This window comes from Lepidochelys olivacea (genome assembly GCF_965140295.1).
Source record: "Lepidochelys olivacea isolate rLepOli2 genome assembly, chromosome: 2".
NCBI classification, from domain to species: Eukaryota; Metazoa; Chordata; order Testudines; family Cheloniidae; genus Lepidochelys; species Lepidochelys olivacea.
The window spans coordinates 73,732,274-73,759,033 of record NC_140412.1 but is presented as its reverse complement, the minus strand read 5'-3'; positions in this window follow the sequence as shown (position 1 = coordinate 73,759,033).

Here is a 26,760-nt window from a genome sequence, read left to right as displayed (position 1 = left end):
AGAGTATGCGTACCCTCAACTTCTACTGAATCATCATACCATAAGTTAATGGGAGTTGAGATCACTCAGGACCTTGAGGGCTTTTCATTATGCAGTCCCAGTTAGGGTATCCATAAATTTACATGGCTTTTGTAATGGAAGTTATAGGAAACAACCTTCATGCTTCAAGGATTTTAAAAAATGAGACATCTCGTTCTAAAGTGCCCAGTTCTATTCAACACATTCAACATGCCGTATGTATGATAGCTATACTAATTACAGTATAACATTTTTCTTTAATAAGACATTCAGTTGAACATGTGGTTGCTGAAATGATTCTTCTGGAGCGTAGTTAACAATATCTAACTGAAAATGCTTAAAATGGGGTTACATGTTGCCACTTCCATCTATTTCTATTAATACGGTCTCTTTTTTAAATCTAAGTTATGTGTTGACATTTATGTGCTGTGTAACCTAAATATTTGTTGGTTGTCTTTTGAGATTCAATTTTGTACCAACACTTTTGAAGTATCCATACTTTATCTTTTCATTTGCTACAGGATGTCAAACAAAGCCATTTATGCCATGGTTTACAGTTTTGCCACAAACTAGAAAAGCCAGACCACAACCTTAGTGACATATGATGGGATATTGTTCTTAAAATGTGTAATAACTTAAGATGAAGTGTCACAGTTCAGGGCAACTTCCCGTTTGTGGTCCAGCAAGGGCACATACTCTTTTAAGGGCTTTTGGGTCCCCAGCCATCACCTAAGCAGGCCTGCTCTGCTTCTACTCAGTCTACAAAGGCTATAAACAGTGTAATTGCCACAATTATAACTTAGCACACAGCTCTTTCTAAGCAAGTACTTTTACTTAAGGTAAAAGCATTACAGAGACAACATATATAAACAATATGAGAACCTGCATGTATAAGCTTACCAGAAATGAACCCATCTTCAACAAGGGCTCTGGACTGTAAACAGACCTGTAAACCCTAGCAAGGGGTTTTCTTGTGGTCACAAGTTTATTACTGTTTTGGCTCAGAACAGCTACACCCAGGAATCTGAGAGTCATTCTTTAATTCAGTTAAGGCCTTTTTGATCTTTCCGCATGTAACAGATGATCAGCAGACAAAAAGTCCCCTCCTTCTCACAAATCTTCAAAGGCTGAGTTCTTGCATACCAAGAGGAGTTTATAACTGTATACACCTCCCCCTATAGTCTTCCTGGGAAACTCACTTAACTTTAAAAAACTCATTTTTGTTTCAAATAGTCCTTTGGAGCTCATAACACTTCCCAGGGTTTTACATTATTCAGGTCTCCTCCTTAGAGATGTTACACACATTTGCATTTTTAATATAATGAACTACTAAGATACTTAATTCAATAAAGTTTGTCCAGGATGTTGTAGGAAATTGTCATATCACTAATAGTAATTGCCATGTTTCGTAGAAATAGTTAGCTAATCTAATTAATTGCTTCCATAGGAAAAAAATGATGCATGACACCACCATTGCCACTGCTGTTTGCTGAATGAGTTCCAGAATTCTCATCTCAAAGGAATTATCAGGTTCTTAATTTAGCTGTGTTCAAGAGCCAGCTTGACACAGAAGTATTTAGATAGATAAACTGTTCCTGTGATGAGCTCTTTTAGGCTTCTTAAACTGAGGCAAAGTGTGTTTTTTGTAATGCATGATTTTCTAATATGTAGTGTACAGGACATTCACTTTTTGGGAGGAAATTTTTAGACTTTTTCTTAATACTTTAATACTGAACTATCATGTTGGCAGCTACAAAGTGGTAAAAGCTGCATATATAAATGTTACAAATATTTAATTTTAATTAAAAGTACACTCATGAGATTTTCTCCCTTCAGAGGTACCATTTATGCACATGAATAAACCCAACACCCTCTCCTCCCCCAAAGCCACTATTTTACTGGTCTTTAAATTCCTCCTTAAAGATTCATCTCTGCCATGATACATATAAAACACTTCCAGCTGAAAAGGGCTAGACAACAGGTGAACTAAGACTTCATCTTATTGTACAATAATTTGCCTACTTTAGTGCTTCCTCATTCCCTCCTCAGGCCCTGTTTGTTTCATCCACATATTACATTTTATCATAACTTAGATGGTGAGTATTCTACGAAAGAAACTTGTCTGTACAGCACTTACATTTGGAGGGTCCTAAACCTTTACAGTGCTGTTGTAATACAAATAATAATGATAGATGTGTCATGTATGGGTAGAGAGCAATAGAGTCTTTATCTGTAGGTTGCCAAGTCAATGCCATTTTAGGTTGTTGCTAACCAAAAGTTGCCATGGGACGGCAGTTTAATGTCGCAATTTGGGGACTTTGGTCTGGTTAGCAGTGGCCAAAAACGGCAGACACAGTTTACCAAATTAGATAGTTCATTTTCCATGGTCCAGTTTGCCCTATCGCCTCATGTTTTCAGGTAAAAATTGAAGAAAATAATATGAGTAACCTTGTAACCTCACTGAGAATGCTCCCACCTGTTCTGGGGTTAAATACTGGGTTTTAATCTCTAAGGTTGTCAAGGGGATGCTTCTCATCAGCGTGAGATTCACACACAATCAAAATACCATGCTGCCTTCCTCCATCAGCAGTACCAACAGAAAAAAACATACTCTGGCATTACTCCACTTACTTTTCTTGAGGCTTTGAACTCGCAAAATATCAGTGGTACAAGTTTGTAATTACCTGGTGTGACAAGACTATAAAGTACAGTGTTCTACTTTTAGACCAGCACAGAACTTGTTAGAAAATCTTGATTGTTTTTTTCCCCCCAGAACAACTTTTAATTCTTCTCCTAAGGGGAAAACAGGATGGCATACAGAAGAGTCATTGCAAATCTGAGCTTCCAGTTGCTGCCAGTAAGTACTTTTTCTGCTGTAACAGAGCTACTTTGGAACTGTTTCAAAGAACAGACCTTTATCTCTGCTGTTCCCAGGTAAAACAAACTTGGATTTTAAAGAACCTCTCATTCTTCTGTTATAAATAATTGAACATGTTGGATTATTAATGCACTTTTATGTCACAATGCGCTGACATGCATGACATGACATTGGCTATAGTTTTGCATAACACATAATGTAAATATAATGAAAATTTGCCTAATCTGGGCAGGTATCCTCATGGCAGCAAAGAGCCTTATCCTGAAGACATCCTAGAAACACACAGCTACAGTAAAATATATTATTTAAAAATATAGAGATTTAAGAAGCACTGTTAAAAACTAGGTTTTTACTGTGTAGTACTCCTCATACCTAGATAAAACACCTTTTAATATTATGCCTATTATGAGTGAGAACCAAATAGCCCTGATACTCCCAGAGCTTCAGACCTCAAAATCCAATAGTACTCATGCTACATGATCCACTCTTCTTTCTACCCTAGATAAGGGTTGTCCCACTGAGGTCACCATTATTCTCTGTTTATGTTTTGAGGGTGGTCATCTGGGCCCAGATCCACAAGGAGACTTAGGTGCTGTCTCTGGCCTAATTAATATTTAACAATTTAGTTAAATTGGAATGGATTCAACAAAATAGAATGAGAGAGAAATCCACATCAGAATATCCCATGGTCCAGTGACTAGGGCACTCACCTAAGAGGTGGAGTATCCCTATTCAAATCCTTTCTCTTCATCAGGCAGATGAGGGGGAAGCAAACTGAGGTCTCCCTTGTCCTGGGTGAATACCCAAACCATTGGGCTAAAGTTTATAAGGGAGGCCAACTCTTCTCTCCTCCCCCCCTCATCTCCTTTTGTGTAGAGTTAGGTCTACTCAGATCAGGCCCTGGGTGGGAAGGTAGTCATCGCTCTGCCTATCTTGTGGCCCATGATCAGACTTAGGCATGCAGTAAGTGTCTGGGCACCTGCCTGAGACAGCAATGCATATGCTCAGTACCAGAAACTTAGATGTCTTGGGAGCTGTCACAGCAAAAGCATAGGCACCGAGAGAGTTTAGGTGCCTACAGGGTTTAGTGGCAGCCAAACAGAGGTTTTGTGGATCTCAGTGATTTCTAAAACTGGGCTTTCTGTGCTTCAGCCCCTTTGTGCACCTGGCATCTGAGGCCCCATCACTGGGGACCATGTGAGAGAAAGCTGCTACCAGTTAACATAACTGAGGTGGACACCTTGGAAGAGGAGGTTTCCCCCTTTAAATTGTAATCATAACATAAAAGTATGTAGTTCAAACAACTGAATGGAAAGAAATAGTTGTGACTAGATTGGAGTGAAACAAGGTGAATGAGGAAATTTGATGGAGGGTATGGAATGAGAGTTGCAGTTGCAAGTCTCTGAGGCAAAGGGATAAACTGGAGAGTGTGAAGAAGCATAGAGGGTACGGAATGTTTTAAAACTATTTGGAGAGAACAAATACGGGCTAATATTTTGAAAAAGTGTGAGCTTTACACATAAGGGTTTGGCAACTTGATGAAGTTTGTGGAATAATTAGTGTCATAGGAAACAAGTGTAACGAGTGCTTGGCTCAGAATACTTTCACTGAAGCAAGTAATAATGCTAATTAGCAATTTACCAATCAGAGCCATTAGCCCTATGAAGGGTGAGCATGAATGCGAGCTGAACACCACGCTAGCCCTGGAAATTTACTGTTAATATTTATATCTGTATTATAGCCAGATCTCAGAACCACCCAGCAACCTGAGCACTATTGAAAAATCTGGCCAGTTTAAGTTGGTGCCCAAATAGGAACTGAGCTTTTTTGAAGATCTAACCTCAACTGAGCACTCTGGAAATCTTGCCATTTCATTTACATTATGGGACAGGTTCCAACAGCACAAACTCCTCAGTAGAGAGGTGTCGGTTTTGTTGAAAACCTGTCCCATAATGTCAGTCCTGATCATTATTGTTATGGGCTGAAATATAGCCTGTTAAAAACCAGAAGTAGACAATTTCTACCAAAATCTTAATGATCACATACTGTATCATTGCATCCACTTAAAACTTCAGATCCTGTCTATCGGTATTAAGGAAGTCTTCTCACTTCACTTTGTGCACCTGGTTACATAGCTCTTCCTTTATATACCTGCCCTGGGTTCAGGCATCTATGAATCTCACATTTAAATAAAAGAAAAAAAATAAAAATGTACTTGAAATTAAACTCAAAAACATAAACAAACTGGAAGTAATCTAATTAAAACTTTATTAGGATGAAAGTGCAAAAAACTAACTTGTTGCATTCTTTCTTGTATTCTTAACTCGCTTAATTTAAAACAAAACAAAAACCAACCCTGCAATTTCGCAGATCATTTGTTTAACAGGAGTTAGTATTTTGCTTTGTTTTTATTCTGTATGGTTCGAGATCAGTGTTATAAATACAAGAAGTGCTATTCTGAACAGGTTACTTCCCCTTCCCACACCCCCGCAGTCAAAAATTCAGATGGTTTTCAGTTCTTGAGCTACATGTAAGTAATAGCCAAAGAATTTGCAAGGTCTTAGAAGCCACACAAGCGGTGGCATGATAATGTTTAATAGTGCTAAAGAAGTTGTTACAGGCTTTTGGATCATATCTGATTTGAAACCATCTCTAAACATTAGCAGCACAGTCTCAGCCTGCAAGTTGCTCTATATTCGTACACTTTGTACCCAAGAAGAGCCCACCTGAAGTCACTGGGTTCTAGGGTAGGCAGGTGTCTGCTGATTGGAATAGTTTGCATGATTGGGGCTATGGACGATAGTAGCTGAAAATAAAACTCACATTAAAGTACTAAACTCTTAAAAAAAGAAAGAGAATGAAGACATCAGAGTACTTCAGAGACATGACAGAGCTTTGAATCAAGTTTTAAATGCTAGGAAAAAAATAAATAAAGCTGGCTAAAAATAGCAACTGTTTTTTTCAGAAAATTTAGATTTTTTTCATGAAAAACAACTTTTTGGTTTTCAGGATTTTTTTTTTAACTAAAAAACCTGAAACTTTTAACAAAAAAGTTTCCCAAGACAAATTTCAGTTGAGAAAAAAGCCATTTTTGATATTAAAAAAAAGGTTTGAGAAAAATGTTTTGACCAGGTCTACAAATGAACTTCTGCTTTAGCATGTTGTTCCTTCTAGTTCCCAGGATCCTCCTTCTTCCCTTTTTTAAAGATGGGCACTACATTAGGGTTTTCCAGTCGTCTCCCCCGATCGCCATGAGTTTTCAAAGACAATGGCTCTGCAATCATATCCGCCAACTCCTTTTGCACTCTCGGGTGCAGCGCATCTGGCCCCATGGACTTGTGCTCGTCCAGCTATTCTAAATAGTCCCGAACCACTTCTTTCTCCACAGAGGGCTGGTCACCTCCTCCCCATGCTGTGCTGCTCAGTGCAGTAGTCTGGGAGCTGACCTTGTTCGTGAAGACAGAGGCAAAAAAAGCATTGAGTCATTAGCTTTTTCCACATCCTCTGTCACTAGGTTGCCTCCCTCGTTTAGTAAGGGGCCCACACTTTCCTTGACTTTCTTCTTGTTGCTAACATACCTGAAGAAACCCTTGTTGTTATTCTTAACATCTCTTGCTAGCTGCAACTCCAAGTGTGATTTGGCCTTCCTGATTTCACTCCTGCATGCCTGAGCAATATTTTTATACTCCTCCCTGGTCATTTGTCCAATCTTCCACTTCTTGTAAGCTTCTTTTTTGTGTTTAAGATCAGCAAGGATTTCACTGTTAAGCCAGGCTGGTCGCCTGCCATATTTCCTATTCTTTCTACACATCGGGATGGTTTGTTCCTGTAACCTCAATAAGGATTCTTTAAAATACAGCCAGCTCTCCTGGACTCCTTTCCCCCTCATGAAGTGATTATCTCCTCTCCTGTCCTCATAACAGCTGTGTGATTTCCTATTTTCTTGTTTCTAGCCTAGAGACGGTGCTTTAGAAGTCATTAAAGTTCCAATTTTCAAAGCAGTGCAGGGGATTTAGCCCCACATCTTCCATTAATTCCCATTTCTGCAGATCACATGATGAAAAACAGTGCATGTAAATTATAAGACATATAATGGGGAATTTAAAATATAATTACCAGTGAAATGTTTTTGCCAGATAATAGTTGGCATCACTAAAAGCACATTTCCAATTCTCTCATTAGTAATATTGTTATGGAAACCAAAATCAACTCATCTTCTTTTAAGATTATTTTTTGCAGTCATGAAGTTTGGGTTAAACAGTATTTGCTTATGTGGTAGGAAGAATAATTTACTCCACTGTCGAAACAGCTGGGTAAAAGTCTATGGCCTGTGTTATGGAGGAGGTCAGACTAGATGATTATGATGGTCACTTATGGCCTACAAATCATGTAGTAATTCTGTAGATAGGTAACAGAATCAATGAAAAATAAAATAAAGAATAACATAATCACCATGTTTTCTGTTTTGTGCAGTTCCTCCTCTTTTATTTAAGTCTTATAACTAACGAGTTAGAAAGATACTTTGTCATATAGATAATATGGCAAAGCCCTGACTTTTTTGCCCAGTCCTGCCTTTGCACATGCAGTCTTGCTACCTCTTATGCACAGAGTAGCCTCACAATGTATATTTGTGTAACCCTTCTGCCTGTCAGAGTTGGTAGCAACAAGGGCTGGGTTCAGTATCTAGGGGTTCCATTCCAATAACAGAATGCAAAACCGGCTCGAGCCCCCACCCAGTGACCTGAGACAAATATATACCGCCCCCACTGGGCGCCTCCAAGAGACAATAGTTCCCCTCTCGCAAGCACATAGTCTGAGTGTAGCAAAAAGCCTTTTAATAACAGAGAAAAACAATGTGGCATTATGTTGGGGAAACACCAACAGGATTCATAACACAAGCCATGAGCAAAAAAAAAAAATACCCACCCCAAGCAAATTGGGGCATGTCCTTTCCCTTTGGTTCTTGAGTCCAGCAACCCAAAATCACCCAAAGTCCCAAAAGTCCAACAACCCAAAAGTCTCTATCCCTGGTCAGGGCAGCCCCAGAGTTCAAAAGTTTATCTGCAGAGTCTTACCTCCCAACCTGGGTGGAGATTGGGGCGGGGGGGTGTTAAGGGGCACCTTACATGGTCCAAAACTGATGGCTCCACCTCTCCATGGGGCTCTGCTCTGCTAGCCACCCCCATGAGCTGCTCTGGGCATCCAACAAAACCGCTCTGCTCTACCAGCTGCTCCACTCTGCTCGCCATCCCGCAAACTGCTCCGCTCCAGCAGCCCCTCTGCTTGTCATCCCGCAAACTGCTCCACCATATATCTTCAGGCTCCCCCACTACTTAACAAAACACTCAGTGATTTCAGCTCTTAGTAAGTTTAGCTCTTTTGTGATTTCAGCTTGTAGTAGGGGATCCTCAGTGCTAGTGTACCATTAGCCCAAAATGAATTCAGCTCAGCAGCCTGTAACTAGACTCCTTAATGGAATCAAAATTAGCTCTGATATTCCATAGTGGAGAGAGGAGGAAGTGCAATTAACATGCAAAGCCCTTACCAAGGGGCCCATACTACTAAATATTAACACCTATCCCTAGCCTCTCTCAATTCACAGAGTTTTGGAACCCATGTCCCTTGCCTAGCGAGTGCTACTTCGTTGATGGCGAGTCCCTCCATCATAACAAAAGGCCAAATACAGTTCCACTGTCCTTGATTCCCATAATCAGGGTAATAACAATTTATTTTTCCTGTCCCAATAACAGAGATACTGGGGATCCCACAGCAGCCAAAGTGACCATTTGGGCAGCTATGGCCTCATTCTAGGCGGGGTGGGTGTGCCTATGCAAATGAGATCAGCCCCTGAAGTTCTTTTCCACAACTTGCCACACCTCACCACCAGATGTCAGAGTGGAGCTCATCCTGACTCTGCTTACATTTGACAAGCACCCTCCAAGTACTCCTTCCAAAAAAAAAAATTAAGTTTATCCATTCCATGAAATATTCCAGCTATGACACTCACACACCACATTGTTTATTCTGTTTTCTATTTCACTCCCTCATGCTTTTTGTCTGTATAGTCTTTGGGTCATGGTCTTTGACTCCCCCGCTCCTCCATTTTGGGCACAACTAACCATTGTGTAATGTGTTGTACAGCATGGTGCATTATACATCTCTCTCTACATATTCCCTCTTACAGTGTTCATCAGGATAATTCTGACAGAATGGTGTTCTACTTAGGCTCCTGTCCTGTCACAGTCTACTATAAACTCCTTCTTTATGGTATATATTAATGTGCAACAATCACCTTCCATCTTCCCTGCCCAAAAATACAACAAAAAATTGCAAATGGATAGCTTTGTCTCTTGGGGAAGTGTGGGCTTGAGTTTAAGTATAAGAGAAACATTCCAAGATCTTAATGTCTCCTAAAAATAGCATCTAGAAATGTCATTTTACTGAGCTGTTGTTTTAGACCAAAAGGCAAACTTTTTATTTTAAAAGAAAGTTAACAATCTGGGCACTTGTGATTATAAATAACGTTCCATGTTCTGCTGGCCCTAAAACCTGAATAAACAGGGGCTTTTAAATTTTCAGGGCTGTGATTGAGTATGAATTGCCTGCAGGACTGAAAATGGAATAGTATCGACCCTCTGCATCTTTATTTCAATTTATAAAGACCAAAAATTAAACACACATAGAGCAAGGTATTGTAGATCCTTTGGCTTGTAATTATAATCTCATTCTTTAGACCTCACATAAATTATTGCAATTTCCTAATTTGTTAAGAAGTAGGAGCTAAATTGATTTGTACAGAACTTTTGGGGGGAGCATTTTCAGAAGTTTTAAATGTTTTCTTTTATATAGGCTGCAGAACCTAAGCAAAAGTGTTGGGAGGAGGAAAGTATATGATTGGCTAAATACTAGAGCAGTGATACTCAGACTGAGGCTCATGAGTCACAAGTGGTTCTTTAATGTGTCTCCTGTGGTTCTTTTCAGTACATGATATTAAAACATGGTGTGATTTAATTATTAACCAATCAGGATGCTTTTACCATGATAAAATAATAATATTTGGTCAGTCATTTTGCTGTGAGAATACTATATATAAACTAAATATTTCCCCATCAGACTGTTTAAAGAAGACTATATAGTACTATGGTAAATGAAACAATGAATTGACACAACTGTAGCTCTCTTGGGTAATGTTGATTGCTAATTTGGCTTCTGAACCACTGAGACCTGAGGGCTTGTCTACACTTACATTTTATAGTGCTTTAACTTGCTGGCTCAGGGGAGTGAAAAATCACCCCCCTGAGCGCAGCAAGTCTGAGCGCTTTAAAGCCGGGCTCCCAGCGCTTTGAGCTAATCCCCTCATGGAGGTGGATTACTAGGCGCACTGGGAGAGCTCTCTCCCAGTGCTCGCACGCAACCACATTCACACTTCAAAGCGCAACTGCGGGAGCGCTCCCGGGGCAGTGCTTTGAAGTTTCTAGTGTAGCCATGCCCTTACTATCACTGCACTAGAGCTAAGATGATCAGGCAGATTGGCTCATTCTGTGCATTTACTTTAACGTTGCCCAATCCACTTCATGCTTTATTGAAAGCCAGAGAAATACGCACCTGCCTATTTATGGGGCCCAGTCTTCCTCCTAACTTCAATGGCACTATGATTTCAGTTCCTTCTTCATTTCTATTTTGTTTTTATCTATCAATTTTCCTAATGCCACCTTTCAATCTTATATCTTGCAGTTCCTCATGGGGTATAAGTAGCTGAAAGGAAATGTTACCTCACTGTTTTCCCTGTTTTGTGTGCAGGATTCCTTGGCTGCTGAAGGGGCAGCTGCCATTTTGTGTTTCAATTCAGTTGCAGAATGTTACAGAGTGAGGTACTCTGTACATATTCTCTCCTATCTCATGGTGACTTTGAGTAAGATCCTCACTCCTGCCCCATCCTCTTTATGCTGTGTAAAAATGGCAGAGTGGCATAAAGGGGTCGTGGAAGCCTTGTATCTAACCAGAGGCGGATTCCTCTGGCACAGACACTGTAGAAGACAACTATGCCCTACAAGAAGTCCCTCATAAACCCAGGCATAGTATAGCCCATGATGCTAGTCTGCTAGCTTGCTATATTGCATATCGTGTTTTTTTCATTGGTTTGATTGATTATATTGTTATTTTCTCAGGGTTTAGTTTATATTGAATTCCAGTATATATTACTCATAATAGTTGACTGTAATGCAAGGAACCTACAGGCCTGTATTCTGTATGATTAAGCTAGAGCAAGTTATCATTAAGTGTTTATAACCTTTGGCACAGATAAATGGCCTACCGGTTACCCCCTTGTCTTTGGGGAACTGAATGGCGAACCAAACAGGGAACTGAATGTGTTTACCATGAGTCTGGAACAGACCAGTAACCACAGGGTACACCACAGAACATGGAAGTCATGATTTAGGCCAAAGGTAATGGTTTCGGGGATGAGATAATTGATATTAACACATATGAATATATGTCATAAAACTATTTCACTAGGAGGTTGGTGAAGCACTGGAATGGGTTACCTACAGAGGTGGTGGAATCTCCATCGTTAGAGGTTTTTAAGGCCTGGCTTGACAAAGCCCTGACTGCAATGATTTAGTTGGGGTTGGTCCTGCTTTGAGCAGGGGGTTGGACTAGATGATATCCTTAGTTCACTTCCAACCCTAATCTTCTATGATTTTGTGTTAGCCTGTAGGATAGGTGTATCTGAAAATTTATCTGAGTGAGGAAATAAGATTTGGGCATGGTAGGTTGGGCACTGATATGAATATTCAGGGCATTGCCAGGACCCTATAAAAAGGAAAACCACCATGTAGAGGGGTCGCTCTTTCTATCTTCTGCTAAGCTATCAGCTCAGCTTTGGCAATATAGCTTAGCTATTCAACACTCAAACCTCATCTCTACCAACCAGGTCTCCAGGGAAGGGTGTGAGTAGGATAGCTTAAATAGTCATTTAGAATAGAAATGTTACCACCAGGGACCATAGAATTGTATTACTTCTTTGTGACTCTGTGTTTTATATCTTTGATTATCCTTTCATTCATTTTAAGAAAGATATTGAAATTTTGGTATTGTCCTCAGTATGTGTCCTTGTTACACACCCTGAAAGTCCATCCATGACATAGAACTCTCTGTTTTCCCTAATCCTGTAGCCTAAATTGGGACAAGAACCTAAATATCTTCCGTTCAGATCATTGGCAATCTGTAATGAACTAGCCCCATAAATTCATGGCACAGTATGGGGGCGAGACTGAGGTCAGGACTGAGGCGGAGATTCCAGGCAGTGCTGTGGGTTGGCCATAGGGCACTTTGGAGGGACTGCCCAGGGGGCTCTTCAGCTTCTGAGGCAGCCCAGGGTCAGGGAGTGCAAATTTGGCTTCAGGTCACATTAGCCTTCACTTCCCCTGTGCTGGGAGTTCTATGTTGCACTTTTCAGAGGTACAGAACAGAATCTCATCCTTTTATATTGGTTTGTTCTTTGTTTGGTTGATTTTCTGTGTCTCCCTTCACTGGAAATAAGTCAGGTAGGCTGCGATACCTGTTTTGTTCTTTGTACCAGAGATGGGGAAACATTAGTGCCTTGTGAAATCCCTCTTCAGATTAGTTCCTCTTTTCTTCCAGCTTTCCAAATGACTTAGTCCTCCAGCATCTCTCCTCAATGCGATTAACGTCAAAATTGGATTCTAATTATTCTAAATTCATTAGAACTTTGTACTAACAAAGTTTGCACCCTTGCCACCATATATTCTCCCTTCTGCCTAGGAATTGCTTAGGTGACCAGGCTGGGTAGCACCCTCTATCAACAGCAATAACTTGCTCTTTCTGCCAGAGCACCCCTCCTAACATAGCCACACACACACTGGATGATGCTTCTAAATGTAGCAGTCTGATTTTTAAGCATCTTGAATCTTTGGCTTTAACTTTGTTTTAATGAGACCTAATCTATTCAGGTCTTGACAGAATCAGCAGGAAGAGAGGCAGAGTGGCGGCAGGGGAGCAATCGAACCAGTAATATGCTTTTCTATTTGCTACCTTTTCTCCTTCATTCCGACAGTGTTTTATAGCTCACTCCTCCCTCCCCTCCTCTCAGACATTTGGAGAAAAAAAAAAGTGCACACATTAGCATATCAATTTAGTAAATGCTTTAAAATGAAATGTTGGAACAAATATATTTAATGAAGAAAAGAGTGCGTATATATGCAGCTGATGGTATCCTAAAATGAGCCATCTTCTAAGTGAAGTGCATATGCTACTTGCTGAGCCAGAAAGGGTTTATAGTTCTGTTTTCAGTCCTTCAGGGATAGAGAATGGCTTTGGCAGCAGCCTATGTTAGAGCAGCACTGGGAGTTTAGCTGGCTAAAATTTTCCTGCCCCCCAAAAATTGCATTTTTTTGAAGGAAAATGTCATTTTTAACAAATTATTCGGAATTTTTTCCAATGGAAAATTTCAAAACAAATATACATTTTGGACATTTATTTTGAACTTCATTTTGTTTTTGAAAACCAGATTTAAACACTTGGACTAAAATGAAAACAAAATGAAAATGTTTACTTCATTGTGAAATTTTGCACAAAAAAATCAAAACATCTGAATGCAAATTTTTTATTCTAAGTTTTTTTGACAGCCTGTCTCAGAGATCAATGTGTGACACCTTTTTAAGCATACTCTATTGTCTCCACTACATGTCACGTAGGAGGCAGAGACATGACTCTCCCTACTTCTCCTTGCAATAAGGTGCACATGCAGAGAATATTTCAGTAGCACTCCCCAGCATTCCCTCAAGTCAAAATGAAACTGGCCTTTTCAATAGTCAAACAGGAGAAGGAGGTTTCTTAGTTCCTCCTCATCCCATCCAACTATATAGTCATATAAGGGAGGCCCACAATATAGCCCTGAATGACTGTAGAACCAAAATGCCCCCCCCCACCCCGTACTCATGCTGAGTGGTATCTCATTACATAATCCCATTGAAATGACTGGGACTGTCTGCTTGAATGGTAAGGTTCTATTCAACATGATTATGGGTAGCAGAATCAAGCCTGGTAATTCCTTACATGATCAATAATGTCTTCTAACCATTCCATTCTTCCAAACTAGCTGATCACTAATCAGAAGACAGGAGGAGGTACCTGTTGCCATGTTATGGCTTTTTACCCCTCTTCATCAATCATGAATATGTCCTGAAGAAAGAAAACAATAGTATAAGTTAAATTGTGAGGCATTCAAGTGTAGCTCAGATATAATCAATAGCAAATTCTGAATACTTCTGAAATTTGCTATAAAAGTTCCCAGGTCCTATACACTGCAGAAATCCAGGAAAGTGTACAGTCATACTCATGAATGAGCTGTCTAGGTGAAAAGATGCTCAATAAATAAATTAAAAAGTAAAACTAAACATGTCCTGAGGTTTAAATACATTTGCGGCCTATTTCTAGGTTACTTTGTAATTATTATTTTTGTTCTCCTTTTATATTCAAATTGCAGTTTTGAAATATGGTCCCAGATGTAATTTGTGCTTAGCCTAATGTAGATTATCTCACGTCAGCAATTTTATCAAAGCAACACACAAACATCAAAAAGTGATTTTATTTGACTTTTATAACATATCCCTTCCTTCAGCTTCTCACTGAATGGTGAAATTTTTTTCTGCCATTGCAAAATTCTGTGATTTTACCATGTAATTGAGCGTATTCTAGTTGAGGTTTTTCCATTCTGGGGACCACTTCCTAAGTGAGATCATGTCATAGACTGCTTTCCCCCAGTCACAATCTCACTCCATCCCTGTCCCAAGTATAACACATACTGAATTTCTAGAAGTACAGGTAACGTTAAAATCCAAGCATTTGATCTCATGAATATGGAAAGATACAGGTAATAAACTTTTAAAATCAAATTAGTTCTCTTTCTAAAAATATATTGTGCTCTTTGTTAGAATCATAGAATCATAGAATATCAGGGTTGGAAGGGACCTCAGGAGGTCATCTAGTCCAACCCCCTGCTCAAAGCAAGACCAATCCCCAATTAAATCATCCCAGCCAGGGCTTTCTCAAGCCTGACCTTAAAAACTTCTAAGGAAGGAGATTCTACCACCTCCCTAGGTAACGCATTCCAGTGTTTCACCACCCTCCTAGTGAAAAAGTTTTTCCTAATATCCAACCTAAACCTCCCCCACTGCAACTTGAGACCATTACTCCTTGTCCTGTCATCTCCTACCACTGAGAATAGTCTAGAACTATCCTCTTTGGAACCACCTCTCAGATAGTTGAAAGCAGCTATCAAATCCCCCCTCATTCTTCTCTTCTGCAGACTAAACAATCCCAGTTCCCTCAGCCTCTCCTCATAAGTCATGTGTTCCAGACCCCTAATCATTTTTGTTGCCCTTCGCTGAACTCTCCCCAATTTATCCACATCCTTCTTGTAGTGTGGGGCCCCAAACTGGATACAGTACTCCAGATGAGGCCTCACCAATGTCGAATAGAGGGGAACGATCACGTCCCTCGATCTGCTCGCTATGCCCCTACTTATACATCCCAAAATGCCATTGGCCTTCTTGGCAACAAGGGCATACTGTTGACTCATATCCAGCTTCTCGTCCACTGGGTCACCCCTAGGTCCTTTTCCGCAGAACTGCTGCCTAGCCATTCGGTCCCTAGTCTGTAGTGGTGCATTGGATTCTTCCGTCCTAAGTGCAGGACTCTGCACTTGTCCTTGTTGAACCTCATCAGATTTCTTTTGGCCCAATCCTCCAATTTGTCTAGGTCCCTCTGTATCCTATCCCTACCTGCTACCGTATCTACCACTCCTCCTAGTTTAGTATCATCCGCAAATTTGCTGAGAGTGCAATCCACACCATCCTCTAGATCGTTTATGAAGATATTGAACAAAACCGGCCCCAGGACCGACCCTTGGGGCACTCCACTTGATACCGGCTGCCAACTAGACATGGAGCCATTGATCACTACCCGTTGAGCCCGACAATCTAGGCAACTTTCTACCCACCTTATAGTGCATTCATCCAGCCCATACTTCTTTAACCTGCTGACAAGAATACTGTGGGAGACCGTGTCAAAAGCTTTGCTAAAGTCAAGAAACAATACATCCACTGCTTTCCCTTCATCCACAGAACCAGTAATCTCATCATAGAAGGCGATTGTTCTCTTCATTCAGTGTACCTTGCTTACAGCAATTTTCTGACAAAATAGAGTTTGGTTGGAGAATGCCGATTCATCAAATCTGAGATAATTTCACAGAATCATCACAAGTGTGATGAGATTTTGTCAGATCACAGCCAGGATTCCTGGCAGGTTGCTGGGAAGCCTGGGTTCCAAGGTCTGCAGCTCCAATTTGAAATGAAACTAAATTTCAAAAGATCAGAATTTCCCACAAATCCCAAGTTTTTTGGCCAGCTCTGTCCTCACTTTTTTGTTCTGTTGGTTCCAATTTCCCCTACCCAGCATCTCCTCCTTGTTACAGTCGTGCCTTCCCTGTTCTGCTTTGCAGTGCCTTATTGGGGGTCCATTTGTGCAATCCTTACACAGGGTAAGCATTTATTCATGAAGTTAACATTGAAGTCAATGGAGCTATGTGTACAAGCAAGTGCTCACTGATGCATGTCAGGGTTGCATATCTGGGCCCTGTGGAAGCTCCTGGTTCTGGCCTTATTGATGATTTTTTGGCAGTTTTTCTAATAGTGGCTTTTCATTGCTTCTCCTCTAATGGTTGCAGTAATCCCTAGTGGTGGCTGATAGGCTTTCAGCTCTTTCTTTAAATCTGTTTCTATAGCTAGGTGTGCAAGGATGCCTGCAGGAGTAGCTGTAAAGAAACAAACCCCAACAGCATGTGACCAGCAGACCCCAGACTGAAAGCCATCTGTCTAGTTGTTAGGTCAGAAGGCTGGGAGTCATGAATTCTGTTCCCAGTTCTGAACAATGGCTTGTGTGGCCTGGAATAATGGGTATGATTCTCTGAGCCTAGGTGTAAAATGTGAATAATAATACTTTATCTAACATGGGTGCTGTGAGGCTTTGTATTTATAAATACATTGCACTTCCATCACACTTTCCATTTCAGGCTCTCTCTCACTCTCTCTTTCTCAGAGTTTTGGTTTCCCATAATAATGTCTACAGTCCCACGTTCAACAGTTTCTGTACATCACTGGAATGTCAGTACTCTGATGCATTAGTATGGTATATCATGACAATGAGGCACTCTCAGCCAGTGCCACTTAAAAGATGATCCCGTTCAGCAAGGATACCCAGTAAGTTTGAATATATTTTGGTTATTAAGTGAAGTGGGAAACATAAAATGTGTGAGGATCATTCAAATCGTTTAAACAATACACTTTAATTCTGCAGAGTTAAATCTGCCCATTATTTAAATGTTTTGCATTTTTAAATTTAAATTTAATATTTATCTCTATGTAACGTGCATACACACATGTGCGTATATATGTGTGTATGAATGCATATAAATATAACACAAACAGTAGCAGCTGCAACCACAGTAAAGTTGCGGATGTACTAACTGTTCTGCTAATATGTTTTTTTATTTAACTAAATTATGGCCTACTAAAGTACATTTTCTCTTAATGCACAGTAAATTTTTCAGTTTTCTTCCTAGGCTTTTAAAAGATTCTAGCTCAGTAGGATCACCTCACGCATGCAAAGCTAATTTAGCTACGTAGTAAAAAATGCAGTGAAGCAGCACGGTGATTGAGGTTGGTGCACAGGAGAGAGGCTCCTTATTTCAGACTTCATAGGGTTTGTGGGATAGGGGGGTCTGGTAGTATCTAGCCAAATAGCTTAATATTATAGAATTGATTTGTCTCTTTCAAGAAAACCTAGCAAATAAACAGACTCAAATTTCTGAATGAGATAAAAGCAAGGCCAAAGAATTAGTATAATACTGAGCGATACGGGGCCAGATATACAAAGGTATTTAGAGGTCTCAATATGCAGATGGGTACATAGTGAGATTTACAAAAATAGCTAAGAAGGTTAGGCGCTAACTCCCATTGATTTTCAGTGAAACACCATCATCTCTTTATTATTATTATTTTATTATTATTTTTTCAGAAGTGAAAAACTGAAACGTTTCTGCAGTCGGAATGTTTTGGTGTTTCCAAAATGAAATATGTTTCCTGGGAACTCTGGCTGTGCAGCCGCCTGTCAGGTTAGCTGCTGAGAAGCCAGAAGCTTGAGAACTGGTGTGCTGCAGCGACCTGCCAAGCAAACTGCTAAGGAGCTCAGAAGTTAGGAACTCAGAAGCCCTGGGAGCCCTGGAGTTTGGGAAAAGGCAGGTGAGCTGGCAGGAAACACGAGTTGATTCCACTGGAAGTTTTGTCAAAATTGACAAGTTCCCATGGATCATTTTCATTTGACAAATAGGCATTTTCCAACAGAAAAATGTTCCCTTGGAAAATTTCCCACTAGCTTTACATAAGTATAATAAGATCCACTTCTTCAATCAAATTCCAAAGTACTAAAGTTGTGAGAACTATTTCCAGCAAATACTCTGTTCAACCAACATAACCCCTTTTACTGTTTGCCACTATCCATTCACTTTTTTTCTAGATTTGCTTGGAAATGAAAAAGACTTAAGAAGTAGTTTATGTAACAAGAGCACTAGTTGCAACCTATATTTACCATTTTATTTGAGCATAAGCTTTCGTGAGCTACAGCTCACTGAATGCATCCGATGAAGTGAGCTGTAGCTCACGAAAGCTTATGCTCAAATAATTTGTTAGTCTCTAAGGTGCCACAAGTACTCCTTTTCTTTTTGCGAATACAGACTAACACGGCTGCTACTCTGAAACTTATATTTACCATTGTAATCCACTCTTTGTGTTTGTGCGATTGGTCACCAAAGTTATCTGTTATCGTTTCAGCTTCCTGACTGGATTATTCCAAAGCTCAAAAAGAGCTCCCAAAATGACCATATGAATATTTCCATCACATATTCCCATAAGTAGTTACAATATATTCCTTTTTTCATTAATATCATTCAAAAAAGTGACTAAAAGTGGTTATGAATATTGTTGTCCTAAATTCATGGGTTTTTTTAAAAAACTTGAATGAAATATTTGTGAATACTTACAATATTTGCCAACTTCTAGAAGGCAATGTACAGTGTGTCTTATAATTTGTCAACAATAATTTATGTTCTAATTTATCACATCTATCACCATTGCTAAACGCAGATGCACCCCCCCCCCACACACACACACGTAAAATGATTAAATCATAACTGAACAACATCAACTCAAAGCAAGCTCCCCAGACCACAACAGCATCTCAGCAGAAACACATGTATGCTTCAGACCATGAACCCAGTTGAAATCTGGAATAAATAGATAGGTCTTGCAGTGTTCCTAAAGATCAATTTACTTGGTCTCTGTCATACCAATGCGTAAACTGAATTCCAGAGTCAAGGTGATCTTGGAATGCTTATCTTCCACCAACTTTAGCATCAGTCGGTGGAGAGGGAGGCGGCCAGATTCTTTACTGCATTATGGTCTATGTGCATTGCTCATGCTATCCAAAATTATTGGAATATGGCTACAGATTCCCAGCAGAGAATTCCTCTGTGGAAAGGAAAATCCCTGCTAGCACAAATGTTCCACAGGTAACCCTATGCTTATGTTTCACCTCCCAGGCTATGCCAGTCATCTACTGGTGTAGGGTCACTCTATTATGTACCTTATAACAGTGACACAACTCAGAGTAGCCTAGCTGCTGCTCTAAATTGTGTGAGTCCCTGAAAATTAGGGTGCTATAACTGGTTTCCTGACATTTCACACACACAAAACTGCTCCAGGGCCAAGCAGAGCTCTAGTGCAGGAGAAAAATCAAGACTTTTGAGTGCTGTGAACAGTAAAATACTCTTCAGTGCTGTGAACTTAATTCGCAGCTCAATGTGATCAATCCTGAAAATAGGGTTTATAATGGAAACAGAAAAGTAGCCCTTAATTGTAGATGCAATGCTTCAATACATCTGGATACAAAACGTTATTTGAAGTCGATGGATGCTGAATTGTAATTTACAGTATCAAGAAGTATTATTTTTTCAAATAGCCAAAATATGCATTACCCTAATAAACTGAAGCAATTGTTGATGAATACTAAGATTATGGAGGATCACATATTATTATCTAGGAAAGATATTAACAAACTGTGCAGTACAGTTGAGCTCTGGCTCACTGCATATTTGCTACTGCTTCTATTCTTCAAGAGTAATGAAAATCCTTCTATTGGTGTCAGCTCCTTACTGGCGGTGTTCTCACCACAACAATGCCTCAAAGCCTTTTGATATGCTGAGTGCATTTTCCTTCTGAATAATAATGCCATCTAAGTAGTCCACTCAGTTTTGCGTTTTATTCAATATTTCACAAACTGGAAAGGGCTGTGTGTTCCAGAATAAATTATATTAGGCTCATACCACAGAACCCAAAGGATGTCTGAAATGATTTTATTCTTAAATATGTATTCTGTTCAGTGGTAAATCTAACAGGGAAGCTCACTTAAGGGTATACCTGTTAGCAGAATAAAGAAGTTAAAAGGAAGTACTGTATATCTGTGTTTTTTAAACCCCAAGTTATCTAAAACAATATAGAAACCTCTTGAACATAATATGGTACCAGTTAAAAGACTAAAATATCTGTCTAGCCAAGTTACTTACATTTTGTGTGTGTATGTATGTACATATAGATTCAAGCAAAGATTAATGGTATGATGGAACAGATATTAACTGATTTATATTGTTGCTGACGTGCCCAGTGACACTCAAAACAAGCATACATACCCCCTCTGTACACACCACTGATATGAAATAAGATACCTATTCAAACTGGTAAATCTACTGTCTTTAACAGCTATACAAGGCCTATCGGTTATTCTACCCTGCCTACTTCCCAGAAGTGGAATCCTGGATTGAACCGGTTAGTTATTCAGAAATTGCATTGGGGGATTCTCACACCAGTGCTGAGACTTCCAATGCAGGGGAGGACAGATCCTTCCCCAGATGATCACATATCATTTAGCCTAGGAAAATGCTTAAAGGGACAGCATTGTATAGGCATGAAAACAACAGAGTATTTGTAATACAATACAGAGCCTTTCACTGCCAGCTCATCAGTTCAAATCCATCCCTAGTCAGTAGTTTACTCTTGTGAACTATGAAAAATAAGTTTGTGGTTTTAGTCTATTCCTCATTACATAGGTGTCCATGTCACAAAACCCATAACTAACTACTTTTGTGAATAAAGTCTTGGTCTGTAATTTGTTCACAAGCAACTGATTGGAAGTAATGATAGCCAAAATGTTTTGGTTAGCTTACACTGGACTCATTAGTCAAGTGCTTAGACTCATGTTTCTGGTGCACATACTCACATTCAAGTTTAAATTAATTTCCTGTGAATATTTTCTATTATTCAAATTAAAAGTGCTATTGTCATAAATATTCCTGCCAATAAAAACTCTGTCTCTGGAATTTTCACACTGGTAAACAGAATGCTATTTGTTTTTACTAATGCTAATGGTGTTTGGTTGGTTGATCATACCACAGCACCGCACTAGAAAAATCTGAATTTCAGGTTGATGCTACTCTGTCATCAGAAGTATACATATTCTTCAAGACTGGAGCACTGACATTCTCCCTTGGAAATATTCCTTTTGATTCATTGTATGTAGTTATCAAATTCTATAATAACAGTGAAACATTCTTTTTTCATTAATAGAGCAAAGGCACCAAAAATCCCTTCATACCTATCCACAGAGAAATTTAATAAATTCCTAAGTTTATTGTGTCTCCACAGAGAGCTTTGGTCTGTTACTTGGATTTCTGACAATAAAAATTGTGAGCTCTTAAAAGACATCATATATTTTACTTCAATATAATAAGGTCGGAAATTCACATTGACAAAAGTAGCTTATTTTTCTATAAAACATATGAAGAAGGTATAGAACAATAGCTTGGTCAGAAGCAGCATCAGCAGTAAAGTTGGGTGAAATTTTTTTGACAGAATTTTTCTTCAACTGAAAAATGCAGATGCAGGTTGACCGAAATCTTTTGCAAATTTGTGACGAATTTGCCAAATTCTTTCACTTAGAACAAAAATTCCAAAAAAATTGAAACATTTTTTTCAAGGTTTTCAAAATGAAATGTTTTGATTTTTGATTAAAAATGACATTTTATTTTGAATTTTACTTCAGCTTTTGTTTATTTTTGTTTTCTTAAAAGTAAAAAAAATTCAAACAAAATGACATTTTATTTTGAATTTTACTTCAGCTTTTGTTTATTTTTGTTTTCTTAAAAGTAAAAAAAATTCAAACAAAATGTTTCATTTTGGGTCTAAACAAAATGATTTTTTAAAATCTTTTTGGTTTACCAAAATGTGTGATTTTTTTTTTTTTATTTTGAGTCAGCCGGAAATTATTTCTTTTTCGCTTGGCCACCGAACTGAAAAATTGTTTTTCAGCTATCAAAAAATTTGGCTTGGCAACAGTGGCAAAGAGAGGTCTATTTTTAAAGTAGTTGCTTCATTATCAAGGCTAGTTAAAATACATCACCTTTCCTTCTGTAAATTTAATTTTGTAATATAGTAATATGCATCAAGTTCCATTTTGGGGGTAGAGGGGATGAGTGTAGATAAGAGACACCTCAAAAGACAGAAAGCAGCATATAACCACATTCCTTCTTTAAGCTTAAATGAAATAGGCCCCAATCCTACAAAGAATTACTTCTGAGACTGTAAGTCAGTACACTCATATTGTACTTATCAGTAGTGGCTTCAAGGAAAACAAAGAGCTAACATTGCCACAGATAAACCAGGGTCCCACAGAGTCAGTGGATTATGGTGTGTATATGTGTGTGCATGTTAGGGGGTCTCATATATACAAATGCCAACCATGGACTATGTGAATTTACGCTGGAAAGAATGTAGAATTTCAGGACCATTGGCTTCTGTCAATCTAGAGATTGATTTTTGGAAAAAGTACAAATCCAAATGAAAGAAATTACTTATCTGTTAATTCTACTCTCATCAAAAACTTTAAGAGAATGTTGAGAAAAAATCCTCAAACTGTAGAGGTTTATGTTTTAACTCTGGAAGTCTGGTTCAGTCTCTGTGCATAACCAAAATGGTGGTCATTACAATAGCACTGCTGCAAAGTGTAAAGGATTATTCCTGATTATTTAAAAAACAAAATATCTGATTTACGCTGTATATAACTTCTGTCATCACTCAGGTGGTGGTATACAATCCCCTGGTAGAGCCCTTTCACAGGGATGATTTCCGCATGGCTGCTCCCCTCTTCCATTCTTATCCTTGTGCTTAGAAGAGATGGCCTTCTACCTCTTTTCCCTCTGGTATCTTCCGGGAGATGCTAGCCCCTACTCAGTCTGTCTAGATCAGGGGTGGGCAAACTTTTTGGCCCAAGGGCCACATTTGGGAATAGAAATTGTATGGCAGGCCATGAATACTCACAAAATTGGGGTTTCGGTGTGGGAGAGAGGGAGGGCTCTGGTTGGGGGTGTGGGATCCGGGGTGGGGTCAGAAAGGAGGAGCTCAGGGTGCAGGAGGGGGGCTCCGGGCTGGGGCGTGGGAGTGGGGTGGGGGCTTCAGCTGGGGGTGTGGGCTCTGAGGTGCGGCTGAGGATAAGGAGTTTGGCGGGTATGAGGTGCTCCAAGCTGGGACTGAGGGATTCGGAGGGTACGAGAAGGATCAAGGCCGGGGCAGGAGGTTGGGGTGAAGGAAGGGGTGCAGGTTCTGGCTGGGGGTGCAGGCTCTGGGGTGGGGCTGCAGATGAGGGGTTTGGGGTGCAGAAGAGTGCTCCGGTCTGGGATCAAGGGGTTTGGAGGGTGGGAGGGGGATCAGGGCTGGGGCAGGGGATTGGGGCATGTGGGGAGGCTCAGGGCGGCACTTACCTCAAACGGCTCCCAGCAGCAGTGGCATATCTGTTTTCCGGCTCCTCTGTGGAGGTGCTGCCAGGAGGCTCTGCACACTGCTCCATCTGCAGGACCATCCCTGCAGCTCCTATTGGCCATGGTTCCTGGCCAATGGGAGCTGCAGGGGTGGCCTTTGGGGCAGGGGCAGGGGCAGCATGCAGAACGGAGCCCTCTGGCTGTCCGTACCTGTTGGAGCCAGAGAGGGGCCATGCTGCTGCTTCTGGGAGCTGCATGGAGTGGCCCCCGACCCTACTCCCTGCTGGAGCACTGGAGGGGGGTCATGCCACTACTTCTGGGAGCCACGTGGAGCAGCACCCAAGCCTGCTCCCCGGCTGAAGCTCTGGACTGGGGCAAGCCCCAGACCCTGCTCCTCAGCGGGAGCTCAAGGGCCAGATTAAAATGACTGGTGGGCCAGATTCGGCCCCCGGGCCATAGTTTGTTTACCTCTGGTCTAGATTCATATTTGGCCTCCCTCACCATTGTATGCAAGTACCTGCCATGTTTTAGAAAAGAGTAATGGAATACTTCTCTTTCTTTCCCACTTGTAGGAATAAATGTTATAGTTAGGAGAGGGTTGTTTGTGTGCATGAGAGAGATTGAAATTTCTGCAACTCAAGACTTTGTCTGGACTGGTAGGAAAAAAGAGTAGTGGCTTCTTTAAAGATAGTCCCTCCTTTGGGGATTTGGAGGGGGCTGGCCAGGAAGTGTGGGGAAGGGATCACTTGAGCTCGTGGGCCTGCTAGTAGGGCTTAGGTAAATGTGTGTGTAGGACGGAGGGTATACAAACCCTATCCCCTCTCATTCCTGGATTAGCAGCTCTCACCATCCCACCCCTGGGCTTAGCATATGACTATGTTTTTATCTTGCTGTGGGGGGTTAGGAAGGAATTTTTTCCTCACTGCCAGCCTGGTTTGAGTCATGTTTTTTTTAACTTTCTCCACAGCAGCTCACAGATCCATCAGGCTAGTCCAGTTGGTTAGAATCCAGTTGTCACAATTTAGCAGGTGGCAGGTGTCCAGTTCAGGTACTCGTTCCTGGTTCTCTGATAAACTGGAATTGGAAGTAGACATAAGGGAAGGCATCCCCTAAAGAAGTTGCGGAACAGGGTTTGTGCTCCTAACCTGTATCTGTCTGAAGATCTGGTACAGTGAGGAGACAACCAGCTTTCCTCAGCTCTTAACCCTCATATGCGGGGAAGGTGGTGGGGTCCTGGTGAGGGGCTGGAGACCAGCTGTTGGGGGGTGAGTGACTGCTGGCAGCCCTCCACCAGCTAAAACAATTAAGGAAGGAATCATGACCTGACCTGTATAAGTTATTGGAGAATAGTTGCCAGATGAATTAAAGTTTAATCTTGTCTTTCTTCCCCAGGAAACAATGGGTGTATCTGTCTGAAGATCTTATTAAGGACAAACTTAGTCAAAAAGATGAGTTTTGCTTTATTTCTGAACACACTCAGGGCATGTCTATACTTCAAGCTGGGGGTGCACGAAAGTTAGAATGTAGGCATGTTGCAAGCGGCAGGAAGGGCTAGCTGCCCCAAACATGTGCTTTTCAGAGACAGAAGGTACGTACTTGGTGTGGTAACTTCTCAGACCACAATGGCTACAGCCTAATTTTCTTCTTTGACAGTGTTACTGGCCTAGTGCACAGAAGGGAAGAGGTAGACATGATTTTAGAAAGGCTTTTGACAGTCCCACATGACATTCTCACAAGCAAACTAGGGAAATGTGATCTAGATGAAATTACTATGAAGTGGGTGCAAAACTGGTTTAATGACCATACTCAAAGAGTAGGTATCAATAGTTCACGGTTAAACTGGAAGGATGTATCTAGTGGGGTTCCACAATTGTCAGTCCTGGGTCTGGAACTATTCAGTATTTTTATTAATGACTTGGATAATGGCGTGGAGTAAATATTTATAAAATTTGTGGATGACACCAAGATGGGAGGGATTACAAACATTTTGGAGGACAGGATTAAAATTCAAAATAACCTTAGCAAATTAGAGAATTGGTCTGACATCAACAAAACGAGATTTAATGAAGACAAATGCAAAGTACTACACACAGGAAGGAAAAATCAATGCACAAATACAAAATGGTGAATAACTGACTAGGAAGAAGTATTGCTGAAAAGGATATGGGGGTTATAGTGGATCACAAATTGAACACCAGCCAACAATGTGATGCAGTTCCAAAGGAGGCTAATATAATTTGTGGCTTTATTACAGGACTATTGTATGTAAGACACAGGAGGTAATTGTCCCACTCTACTCGGTTCTGATGGGTCCTCAGCTGGAGTATTGTGTCCAGTTCTGGGTGCCACATTTTAGAAAAGATGGACAAATTGGAGATAGTCAAAAGGAGAGCAACAAAAATAATAAAAGGTTTAGAAAACCTGGCCTATGAGGAAAGTTTAAAAACCTGGGCATGTTTAGTCTTGAGAAAAGAAGAGTGAGGGGGGAACCTAATAAAAGTTTTCAAATATGCTAAAGACTGTTACAAAGAGAATGTTGATCAATTGTTCTCCATGTCCACTGAAGGTAGGGCAAGAAGTAATGGGCTTAGTCTACTGTGAGGGAGATTTAGGTTAGATATTAGGAGGGCAAACTTTCCAACTGTAAGAGTAATTAAACACTGGAATAGTCTTCCAAGGGATACTGTGGAGTCCCCATCATTGAGGTTTTTAAGAGCAGGATGGACAAACACCAGTCAAGGGTGGTCCAGGCTTATTTGGTCCTGCTCCAGTATCCGTGGCTGGACTTGATGATTTCTCAACGTCCTTTCCAGCCCTACATTCCTATGATTCTATAAATTTAGTGAATTAGAGAAATGAAAGCTACAGCGGGTATGTCTTGAGCTGGGAATCACACCCGTAGCTCAAAGAATAAACATAC